We start from the raw sequence: 12,910 nt of genomic DNA on the forward strand, positions 1-12,910 counted from the left end.
CAGTTCACAGGCTTAGTCTTTACTCCGCAATTACAGGGAAGGTAGACAGGTGTTTATGGCTACATAGACTGCATTTGAACTGCAGGCTATGCATACCTAAATGACAGTGAGGAAGTGTTCAGTGGGCAGGTTCATTGTATTGATGGCTAGTTTGATGTCATGACTGGCTAAATGAACATCATCTCTGTTACAGAGGAGTAAATGATTCAGAAAAGAGATTACCATATGCTAGAAAGAAATTTTTCAGTGAATAGGATCAGTCAATTTAAGCTGCTTTACTCCTAGTATTTCATGGTATCTAGATATCCCCATATTAATGATTATTCTGCTTGCACTGAAGTCAATGGACATTTTGTCATGAACATCAGTGGCAGCTGGAGTGGGTCCATCTTGTGTTTGGAAGAATCCAATCATGATGGAACCTCTCCAGTTCCATTCTCAGTATTCTAAGTGGAGTCCCGGGTGAAACATTTAACAATTTAAGATATAGTTCTACAAGATTTGCATCCTAAATACTTTACAACTAACTTCCATCATAACTTCTTCTTTTAGAATATTCAAACAGAGGTGTGTGTGTGTGTGGGGGGGGATACTTGACAGCTATATGCCTGCTTGCTCACTAGACCTGACCAGAAAATGGAATTTCAATTGCATAGGGAAAAATTGAGTTTTTCAGTAAAAAAAACCAAAAAAACAAAACAAAACACCAACATTCCAAATCAGGGGGAAAACAAACAAACCCAACTTTTCCATGCAAATGAAATTCCAAAATATTTTGTTTTGGAAACTCAAAAACATTGCCACTGTGGGAGCATCCCAGTGTTTCCAAAATGAAATATGTTCCTTGGGCTCCCAGGAGCCTGAACTCCCAAGCAGCCCACCTGGGATCCTGTTTTTTCCACACAGCCCACTGGGGAAGCTGCCAGGGATCCTGCAGTCTGGAAGCTCAAATTTTCCAGCAGTCTGTCAAGGAGCTGGAGAGCACAGGAAGATGGACAGGTGGGTGGATGAGCTGGTTTCTGTCAAAAGATGTTTTGCAAATAGATGTATTCCTGGGGAACATTTCAATTTTGAAAAATTGACGACATTTTACAATGTAAAACTTACGTTCCTTCAGAAAATTTCCAACCAGATGTATTGAGTAGTAGTATCATAGATAGTGAATTGGGCCATAAGTTTTCAAGCGGTAAAAGCTTAGGCTTACATGAAAAAAACAAACAGACAAAAACCTGTTCAATGAGGAGAAAATGCTACCACTATAATGGGTACATTTCCAATAATGGTTCACACAAATGGCTAGGCAGATATTTATTTCACTTGCAAAGTCATATCAGCAAACTAAACATTTGCCTTGCATGTGGACCTCAGTTCCATTTTGGATAATTTTGCCCTTAATGTGCACAAAGTGGTGAATAAACATGCTGAGTTTGTGTATTTCCTCACCTGCTGGGCTGGAACCTTGGAAGGCAAAGGAGAAAAGAGAGGTGTATGCAATTAAAACTCCTGGCTTCGCTGGTGAAATAGACTCATGCATTCAGATGTCAGATTGACTGTTGCTCTACCTACAATGTAATGAGTTTTAATGATTATTGCAAAATTGTACAAGATAAATCACACAAATTACTGCAAAACAACTGCAGGCTAAAATTCTACAATGGCACATTAGTGTGCCTCGTGAGGAAGATACATACGGACGTGCTTACGACAAGGGCAAGCTTCACAAACAACATTGAAATATGCTGACATTGGGTAGGCAACCCAGCTATCAGCAGAACTGAGTAAGATGAGGCTTTTTGCAAGTAGTTTTGAGAACTGGGACATCACCCACTGGAAAACCTCCCTGTGCGGTATCCAAGAGTTTGGGTAGCTCTGGACTTTGCTCATCTAGTTTGATTTTTGTTTGAGCCATACTGCAGATGCCTGATATGCTTTCTGTCCCACAAGAAAAGGAGACTCAGTACAGGGTTAAGTAACATAGTGGTAAAAGCACCAGGACACGCTGTATATTGGAATTAATGCTTTTAACAGGACTGTTGCAGCTTCATTATTGTCAGAAATGGAGAAGACACATCCTAATGTAGATGAAGCACAGCAGGGCTGTATAGAAACTGGTCTCAGATGTCTGATTTGTGAGAGGCCTGTTATCCACAGAGAACACTACTGGGATGTAAAGAAAGCTTTTGTTGAATCCAGTCAGACCAGGATGTTGGCAGAGCATTAAGTGTAGGCAGGTGCCCTTTTATAAGTTTGTTTGCACTCCAATGACTCAAGAACTCCAGTACCTCCACCAAGAAGGGGCGAGGCTATTTGGTTGAGAGGAGTTGGTTAAGTGCTTTCTCTGTAACATCACATCACTGAAATCACTGGTGATACAGTGAAGTATCCCAAAATGGCCCTTGCCTTTTGGTGCGAATGTTCAGCTCCTCCCATCACTGCTTGGGCCTCCAGAAAGCTGGCAGAACCTTACAACCCACTCTCCTCCCAGAATTGCTGAGTGGGACTTGGAAAATACTGTGATGGAATCAAAGAAACATTTCTATATACCCAGTTACAACATACATTTTTAAAAATTCCGGTGGTCACAACAAGGGTAGATTCCCCAGACTTCCATCACTGGTTCTATCATCATTTCTCCTCTCGCTTTATCTCTCACAGAATATCTGAGGAGAGTAGATGACCAAAACAGGTCCTTTGAACAAGCAGAAAGGGGAGGTTCTTCCTGACCTCAAATTAAAGGAGTTACTGGTCAGTGAATATTGCACAAGAAATCTCTACTTCTTCTCTCACTATTCCCATCCCAAATACCAGCCATCTTCAAACTGTCTTTTACAGTCTTCTATTTGCTTCTCCAAACGGGTGTTTGACCCCCTACCTATTTAACTTGTGTATGGACATATACATCTGTATGCACAAAGGGAGGATTTTGAATATGCAAACAATTGTGTGTGTATAGATTAAGAGGACACAGCTGAAAATTTGGACATAAATATCCAAGTGAAAAACAATTGAAGAATCATAAACCAGCTTTATATAAAGATATACCAATGTTACTCTATATTCATAACCACAAAAGAAGTCTGGAGACTGTTACAGAACAAACTAACTCTGTACTCTTTATATTATTATAACATGTTGATCAGTTATCAAATACTCTCAAAGCAGATTTCTCATTTCATTAGGGTCAAAATACTTAACAAGATTGTGTTTTCCAGGCTCAGATGTCCCCCCCGCCATCATTCCTGTCTACATTTAATTAATAACCTGCTGATATTCCTGACTCCATCTTACCCTTTTATGAATATTTAATTAAACACCTGAACACATCACTTGAGATTTAGGAGGCTAAATCCTGACAATTAATCAGCTGCTGGCAAGAGTTCTTCAGCTCTGTACCGCTGTTCCGTTCAGCTTGGATGAAGCTGCAGACAGGAGTCTTGCTGATGCCGCCTCCACTCATGAAGGGACTATGCAAGTTCATTAATTATTATGAATATTCTTTCTGTTTTTAAATTAAAGTTGAAGTTTTGGGTTTTTGTAAACAATAACAAAAAACAAACAAACAAACAAAACAACACAACCCCCATAGAATTTAAGCTGTGCTCATAAACATCACCCAAATGACATTAGTGATTTAGGTCCAGATAGCCCCATCTCTGTCATACCACTGCTTAGCTACACCACTATCTGCCATAGAATATCCACCTTAACATTATTCAGGAAGAGTGTGGCTGCCACTCCTCTGCTGAGACCTCCTAAATGGTTTCATTAGGTCTTCATGGGGAGCTACCTTTGAATATTTAGAATGATCTTCGGAGGGAGAGGAAGGGTGGGTATTAGGGAAGTACAATGCATTGCTCTATAAAGCAGTAGTACCAGATAAGCACTACCACTCATGCTATAGCTAGCTTGTTAGATGAGCTATGATTGTTGAGAGACTCCATTAATAGGGTAGGAGATTCCCAGAAAAGAACAATGACAATAATTAGGTAACTGAATGCTCTGTTTACAAGGAAAGATCGAAAGAGCTAAATCGTTTGAACCAGATTTGTGGGATTTTCAAAAGTGCCTAGGTGCCTCTCTGCATCTTTAGGCATATAAATTCCTTTAAAAAGCTGTGCTTTAGTGTATAATTTAGCTAGGCAATTAGAGGAATGGCAGGGATGCACAAATATAATCTACAAATATTTGAAGGCTGTAAATACCAACGAGGGAGAGGAATTATTTCAGTTAGTTCAAGAGACTGTGAGCAGGTCTTTGTTACTTGCCTTCATGTTACTTAACAAAAGGGACTCTGATCCTTGATTGGGGCTCTTAAGTGCTAGCAATTAAATTCAAATATTATAAAAATGTATAGTTCAGATAATATAATATTTGAATTTAGATTTATAGCATTTAAATTTAGTATATATATATATATATATATATATATACACACACACACACAGTCATACGATGAGACTTTGAAAGAGAAGATGTCAGGTGGACTATATTAAGAGTAATTTTCTGTTTGAGAAAGCATTTAATAGACTAATAGATTTCACTAAGACATTGGCTGAGGCAAGTAAAAACAGACTGAAAAACACACTAATAATATATTATAGGCAAGACTCCTGCAATGGAACAAAGAAAGACAAGATGAAAAACAGTTATTTCTTAATATCTATTGCACTGAATATTTACCTCCTTGTTCTGCAATACTGTAGCAATTAGTGTATAATAGCCACAGTAGCAAACCTATTTCTTAAAAAGTTATCTTTAAGATGAAAAAACAAATATATTAATGATCAGCTGAATATTTAACAAAGGGATCTTGTATCATAACTGTTTGTCAGGCATATCAATTCAATAGGTGTTGCCAAAAACAGGCACAATTCAGATTGTTTATACAATATGAATGCAATCTCTTTCCTGTCAAAATAGCTCATGTTTCACTTGGTTGTTGTTTGTAACATCATAATCCTAGTAGTTCTATAACTATGCATAAATGGGGGTAGGTGGCAACATCTTCTCACACAGCTTCTCCAACCATCTTTTCTTATGTTAAAAAAAACAGAGGGATGGATAGAGGGATATCTGAAAAATACCCCTTTCCCCTCCAACCACACTCCCTTTCATGTCATCTTTAAATTTTGCTATCCTTTGTAAAAGGGTAGACTAGAGTTAAAAAAGTGTGAATGAGCTTAAGCTGCAACAGGAAAAAATGTATTTTAAATAGTAAGAAAATTTTTGTAGAACTTTAAGAACAGTTAGCCAATGAAACAATCTGCATCGGGAGATTGTAGAATTCCCACTACTGAAGATATTCAAAGCTAGAATATATTCCACTTCCTCCATCCAAAACAAATGATTCAGAAATAATAAAATCAAGTTGTTATGGTGTCAGGAGATAGACCAGATAACATATGAGAAGACTCTTTGGGTTTTATAGTTTACTCTTTTTATGCTCTATGGAAAGTGAGAGACTCACTCTAGTTGAAAAAATCTGGATCTCATTCTGTGGCTCCACCAGTGTGGTTGAGCAGTTTCTTTGTGGATTCTGTAAACAATCCTCTCCTAGATTACATGTATTGTATGCTTTGTCTGTTTTCATATCCTGACTTTGAACATAAAGTGTAGAAGTATGTATTGTCTATTACCATCATGGTACTAACCTCAGAAGAGTCTTACTCCATTTTATTAAGATGTGAAAAAAATATACTTACAGCAGATGCACAAAGTGTTAGAATAATCTTTCTCCACAATTTACTGTTTTCAGCTGATGGAATTTAAAAGTATATTTCAACATAATAGCATACACATTCAACATCATTAATTAATCTTAAGACTTTTATAAGGCAGAAATTTAATCCCCAGCAAAACAAGATATCAAGATAGTTCTGTGAAGATAATTTAATTTTAAATTTGATCATCATTCACTCTTGATTGCAATTAGAGTTTAACTTATTAGATACCATCTGTTGCCTGAACATCGAGCAGTAGCCTGAAAAGATATCTTTCTTGAGGAAAAAAAAAATGTTGTGCCAGCTTGTTTATCACTGCTTTGAATGCTGGATTTTTAACCTTGTAACAACAAAAAATATAGTTCACTGCATAAGATAATAAAAGAAAGACCTTTATGTGATAAGAGATCAATAAATAGTAAACATTTTTTCCCAGATATGTTACTTTCACATGCTCAAAAAAAAAAAGCTTTGAAAGCTTAGAGAAACATGAGCTTACAGATCTTTTCTAACCTAAATTTAGCTCTAAACCCATACCGATTGCTCAGAATGTTTGTTTAAACAATTAAAAAATATAATTTTAAAAATTTATATCTAGAAGAATTGAGTTATTATCAATTAAAAAAAAACTCTTCCCATGCTAAAAATGCAGATCACAATCTTGCAATTGGATCAGTGCACATGAAGCCTCATGCCCTCTCTTAGTCCCAGGATAGTCAATGGGACTGTATGCAATCCCAGGTGTCCAGTGCAGAACGTATTGCATGGATGAGTTTAGCAATTCCTGGAAGAGGAAGATCTTATTAAAGAAAATTCCTGTATCATCATATACAATTCATAGATCTATAGAGTTTAAGGCCAGAAGCAGGGCCGGCTTTAGGCCGATTTGCCCGATTCCCCTGAATCGGGCCCCGTCCCTGAAGGGGGCCCCACGCTGGCCTGCTGTCTCCCGGAAGCAAAGTTCTGCATCTCCGGAAGCAGCAGCTTTTGCTGCTAGGCAACGAGAGACGCTGGCCAGCAGAAGGCTGAGGCAAAGACAGCCGCTGGGTATTGCAGGTCAGGAGCGGGGAGAAGGCACATGTGCTTGCAGCCTTCCTCCCGTCCCCTCCCCTCCCCCAAGCAGTCACCTGGAGCCTGGAGGAGAAGCCGAGGGAGCTTCTGGTCTGTGGGAGACAGGAATCTCTACAGTGGACCTCACTCACCTGAACAGCTGCTGGGGCTTTGGTGTGGTTTTCGGGGTGTTGCTGTTTGAGGGTGAGTTTGTGCCTGCCTGTGTCTGTTTCAGAACTAAAGTCGGGATCATGTCATGTAACCCAGGAAAAAAGCCCCCAGCCGGTACTTAGTGCGGTGAACTCCAGGTGAGGGAGAGAGGAAGGTTTGGAGGAGGAAATCAAATACAGCAAGAGAGGAGAATGCGAAAGGTCTGCAACATGGCACGGCAGGCTGAGACTTTTATCTCCTCCCCCCACCCCACCGCAGAAGGGGAAACTGAGGCACAGCGTGATCGGATTCCCTTTCCAAATTATTTTGCAAAGGAAGGAGACTGGGGCTCCTATCTAAACTAGTTCCCTTCCCATCAACTCTGTTTTCCCTGCTGAAAGACCGCTGTAGGGGCTGAATATTTCCATTAAACTATGGCTCCTTCATTTGCCCTGCAACAATAAAATAGACTGGCTGGGGGGGGGGCGAATAGCCCTTCCATAGCTGTGTGGATATGAAGTTTTTTTTGGGGGGGGGCATGATAATATTCTAGATCAATCAAATGCCCAGCTCAGCTTTCTAGCCATCCAGCAGCTCTAGGATAGGGAAGGAAGGTGCTCTTGGTGCAGAGTGGTCGTAAAACAGGGGTGAATTTGGCAGGGGGTTGAGGGGTCCGCTTGAACTCCCACCCGATGCAGCCACACAGAATCACTGGCAGCCCTGGGAGAGGCCAGGAGTGGAAGCAGGTGACCTGGGGGTGGGGGGAACATTGCCCTCAGTCCTGGACTCTGGGATGGACTAGGCTGGGTGGTGGGTTCAGTCTAGTCTTCCAGCCTGCTGTTCTCACTGGGGTTTGTGGTTTTCATCTGGCTCCACCGAAAAAGCCCAGTAGAAAAGGGGAGTGAGAGAGGCGGGAAGGAGTTTGTAAGGGGTTTAAGTGGCCCATCAGTGAAAGAGTAAAACCAGAGTTTGACTGGGTTTCCCCCCAGCCACCACTCCTGCAAACACTGGGGAAGGGGCAGCTCCATCCCTCACTGAGGCTATGGTAAGGGGCATCAGGGGAGGAAGGAAGCCACATGGAAGTCCCTTCCCCCCCCACCACCCCCCTCCAGCCCCCAAACTCTGTCCCAAAGCCTGCACGGCATCCACTCCTCCACACTCCCTCCCAGAGCCTGCACCCCTCCGCCCTTCCTGCACCCCACCCCGTGTCCGAGCCCAGAGACTGCACCCAGCACCCAAACTCCGTCCTACTCAGCCCTGGGCAAAGCTCCTTGGTCTGGCTCCCAGCCCCTCTCCAAGGGTTGCAGCTGTCTGGAGTTGCCTGCCTTCCACACCTTCCTCATTCACACCTCATTCATTCAATAGGGCAATTGATTACAAAGCGGAGGAAAGATCTCATTCTACTTCTAGCAGAAAGACATTTTTCTTTTACCTTAATTATACTATCTTGGGGCCCACTATAACATATTACCAAGGTTCAATACAAAGTCATGTAAAAGTTATACAAAAATGCATAATGCAGAGATTTATCTACAACTGCATTGATTGACTGCTGGGTGCAGTAATATAATGACCCCTGGGTCTTTGAATGAAGCTATATACTCGGGGTGGGGGGGTGCAGCGGCAAGTCGGGGGCGAGCGAGTGGGCGGGCAAGAGGCAGGTGGACAAAGAGGCGAGCAGCGAGCCAGCAGGGGTTCTAGGGCCAGGCATAGGGGTTTCTGGCAGGGGAGGGAGAAAGTGCAAGGAAGCGAGTGGTGGGTGGGGGACTGACTAGGAGGGACGCAGCAAGTCAGTGGGGGACTAGGGGATGAAGAGGGTGTGATGGTGGGGCCGAGTGGGGAAGGGGTGTGTCCTATTTTACTGCTGTGATCTGGTCATCCCATTTGTGCCAGGTTTCAGAGTAGCAGTTGTGTTAGTCTGTATCTGCAAAAAGAACAGGAGTACTTGTGGCACCTTAGAGACTAACAAATTTATTTCAACATAAGCTTTCATGGGCTACAGCTCACTTCTTCGGATGCATAGAATGGAATATTTCTTTTGCCTATGTGTGCCGTTTCTCCTCCCTCAAAACCTTCCTCTTTGGCCCACAGCTGGAATGCAGGAAGACCGATTAAACAATTTGGCAATCATGTCAATTGAATGCGAAGTAATGAAGAGCTTAGAGTTAGGCAATATACTGAAAGATTTTGTCAAACAAAAAGTGAGGAAGATAAAGTTTTAAAAACATATAGGTGAGGTGTACAATAAAGTTCCTCTTAATGAACTTGATATTTATAATATATGATGTAATGTATGTAATATATAATTTTGTTATGTGTATATAGTCATGGAAAGTAAATAATACATGGAAGAAATGAAAGGTGGGGTTTTTTTAAGTGCTTTTTTTTTTTTTTTTTTTTTTTTGGTCATCCTTGCTGGGGCCCCGTCGAAACTGTTCAAATTGGGCCCCGCACTTCCTAAAGCTGGCCCTGGCCAGAAGAGACCATTAGTTTATCTAGTCTGTCCTCCTGTATCACAGGCCATTAATTTTCACCCAGCTGACCCTGTTTTGAATCCAATAATCTGACTAAATCATATCTTCCACAAAGGCACCCAGTCTTGATCTGAAGACATGAAAAGATGAAGAATCCACCATTTCCCTTAGTAGTTTGTTTCAGTGGCTAATCAACCTCACCTAAAAAATGTGTACCTTATTCCTGATTTGAATTGGTCTCTCTTCAGCATCCAGACATTTGTTCTTGTTATGCCTGTCTCTGCTGGATTGAAAAGCCTTTCAATACCCAGTATTTTCTCTCTGTGAAAGCATTTATTCACAGTAATCAAGACATCTCTCACTCTTTTTGATAGGTTAAACAGATAGAGCTCTTTATAAGTCTCTCCCCTAGGAGATATTTTCACCAGACCATAATTTTCATTTGCATGTCCAGGATTCCTTTGGAATTTGAAGGTGGAATTGTGGTCACTTAAAGAAGAGCTATTCCCCAAGGCCTCTAGGTCATCTTACATTTGGTTATAATTTTTTAGCATAAATATTCAGTGGGAAAATCCAACATTTATTAAAAACAAACAAACTAACAAACAAACAAAAAACAGATTCAGAATAAACAGCCAATATTGTGAAATAGTTATGACAAATCGTGACTTGGGACCATCAAAACAATTTGATTTTACTTTTACATTACAATAAAGTATTAAACATATTATATATTATATAGAGTGTTGAATTATTTCAATATTAAATTAAATATTTCAATATAATTAACAGTCAAAATGACACCATTGTGACCTTATCAAAAGAAAATGTTTCCTATATTTCTATTAAAATCAACATGTTCCCATGAAACATTTTGATTTCAATGAAGCTTTAAGTTTTCAATGGAAAACTGTTCCGTCTACATTTTGCCACCAGCTCTGCCTGTGATTGTGTCCACTTTTTCCCCAGATGCACATTACAGAACAATTCAGGAGGCAAAGATGCATGTGAACGGAATCTAATGAAATAGGTATGTAAGCAACTGGCCTTTATCGCACTAAATTATGATTGATTCTGATAGTAATTATTATATTTACAACTTTGAGAAAACAAAATCAAAATGCTTACACGATGGGATATTTAGGGTCAGATTGTCAGCTCATAGACATCAATGAGCTAAGCTGAGTTACACCAGCTGGGACAAATGTGTGAGACGCTTTCCAGATATATAGTTAGTAGGAAGCTGGATAAATAAGTGTTTGCACATAGATTTGCTAAATCAGAGATCCTGTTGAAAAACTGAGCACCCAGTTGCATCTGTGACATTCCACACAGAATCTGAGATAGAAATAGATTGTTCTCCTCAGATAATGGGCATTAATCTGTAACAAACCTGGCCACAATACTCCATCTTCCCCACCCCAGCAGTAGTCCAAGAGACTTAGTCAGTAGCCGCTGTATGCTTGACAGATCCTTCTGGTTGCCAACTGCATTTGGGGCATGTTGGCCAGCAATACCATCTTTTATCACAACTATGTGTAGTGGACTTGGGGGACCATATCATATATAATTTTAGGAATTTTAGGAATGTTCTGTGTATCATTGTGGGCTACAGAATATATTCCTCTCTATGTGGGGGGAGAGGTGGTCTGTTACCATAGCTTGTCCAGGAATTAAAAACAGTGTGGGGACTGATTTAATGCAAAATCCTAAAACCGTTTCAGCAAAGCAGACACATAGACTTTTGAGGCTTGATCTCCAGGGAGAGGTTCTGTGACTGACTTTACTTGTTTTTCAGGAGACAAAGGCTTTTAGGATAGAAATACTGAGTTTAATGAGAGTGACAGGCCTCCCTTCGAGATTCAACAGTTGGACTTGATCTTTCATTCAGGGAAGAACTCAACCCTGGTGTGAGATTGGAAGGACTAGTACCTGCAAGACTCCATAGGACTGATGGGTGACTTCTTCTATGTTTAGTATGCACATAGGTCTTTTATTGTTTTATATGTTTTTTCCCTCATGCTTTTGTCCCTAAATCAGCATACTCTGTTTTGAAAGAGCTGTTTGGAGAGAAGTCAAAGAGCAGAAAGTAAATGTTGGTCAGATCTGCTTTGATAAAAGAATGAAGGACCAAGGGACTGCAGCCTAAAAATCCTGGTCAGAAGAGAGAGGAACTTGGGTCTCCTCCAAGACAGATGTGATGTCCAAAGTCCTGAGCAGACCATGGGCCAGCGTAACTGAATCTCTGATGCCATCAGTCAAAAGACTGATCAGATTTCTATAATAGAGAAAGATTTTACATTAGCTTGATAAATGCATCTGCTTCAGTTTTGCAAAAAATCAATCATGTCCAGTAAAAAATAAGATTTTACATTTATAGTAGTTACTCTATGCTACAACAATCATATTTGTGCTTCAGCATCATTCTGATAACATCTTTGTGATATATATTTCTACCTAATTACCTTGGATGAACCATAGAAATAAAAACCAACTACATAACAAATATAAAACGGTAATTTTATAAATCAAACCGGAATTGTTTAGTATAGCAGTTGCCAGCTAGTCATGCCATAGTTAAGACTATATTGGCAACTTCATCATAATTCTCTGATTTCAGAGAAAAATTCTCTGTGGTACAATTATTTTTTCCTGATAGACCATAAACAGGACCTCTTCTCACAGAGTTTATTACTAAGAAATATTCATCAACATTTGTTAGTTGTGTAAAGCAATGCCTTAAGTCTACTTACCAAAGAGCTGCTGTTAAATTTTTGGGAACACAGCAGTAGTATTAAGTGATTTAATAGCTTAATTATCTTGCTTTCATTTCTAGGGGTAATTCAGTCTTCTGAAACACATTCTCAAAATAAAACAATGAGATTCAGTTTGCTTGGCAATTTGATAATAAAATACTTTGGAAGCCTCAGAACACAATATATGTTTTCTCTAAGGTATAGAGGCTAAGGAAGCATAACTTAAAATTCTTAAGAATTAGGAGTGATGATTATCATTTGACTTGAGATTTTCAAGTATTTTTTTGTCAACACATTGAAATTTAACTGTATAGTATTGTACTACAGCTTTTATTCTCTTAGGTATTGTACCACTGGAAAAAGCAAAGCTATCCAGGAAATTAAAAAAGGTTATATCCATGAATTGTACAAAGTTTTTAATAAACTTCATATTGCTAAGACAATATACAACATCACGTCTCATCTGAAGACATCAAGAATTTATAAAAGTAGAAGTCCAGTAAACTCTTATTCAGAGAAATAGAAAACATGCTTATAAGCACTCACATTATTTTTTCCCTCTAACCTTCTGGCTACATCAGATCTTTGACATTTCAATATGATTGTAAGGCAAGCCTCTTAGAATATTTCCAAAATTAGAACTAGAACTGAGCAGAAAATGTCACACATACAGCAAAACAAATAAATATTGGTATCTCAAATTTTCCTAAGAATTCCTTATAGGTGAACAGACTAGGGCTTAGAGTCTTTTTTTTTTTTT

The 12,910-nt window shown here is 39.6% G+C and overlaps 1 long non-coding RNA gene across 1 annotated transcript; it reads left to right on the top strand.

Moving 5' to 3' along the window:
* Window positions 1-6,743: 6,743 nt before the first annotated feature.
* On the top strand, window positions 6,744-12,517 carry LOC127055755 (uncharacterized). The gene is made up of 3 exons (XR_007775607.1): window positions 6,744-6,974; window positions 10,364-10,424; window positions 11,193-12,517. It is a non-coding gene; the product is annotated as an uncharacterized LOC127055755 (long non-coding RNA).
* Window positions 12,518-12,910: the final 393 nt, after the last annotated feature.

The sequence above is a fragment of the Gopherus flavomarginatus genome, chromosome 1 (assembly GCF_025201925.1).
Source record: "Gopherus flavomarginatus isolate rGopFla2 chromosome 1, rGopFla2.mat.asm, whole genome shotgun sequence".
NCBI lineage: Eukaryota > Metazoa > Chordata > Testudines > Testudinidae > Gopherus > Gopherus flavomarginatus.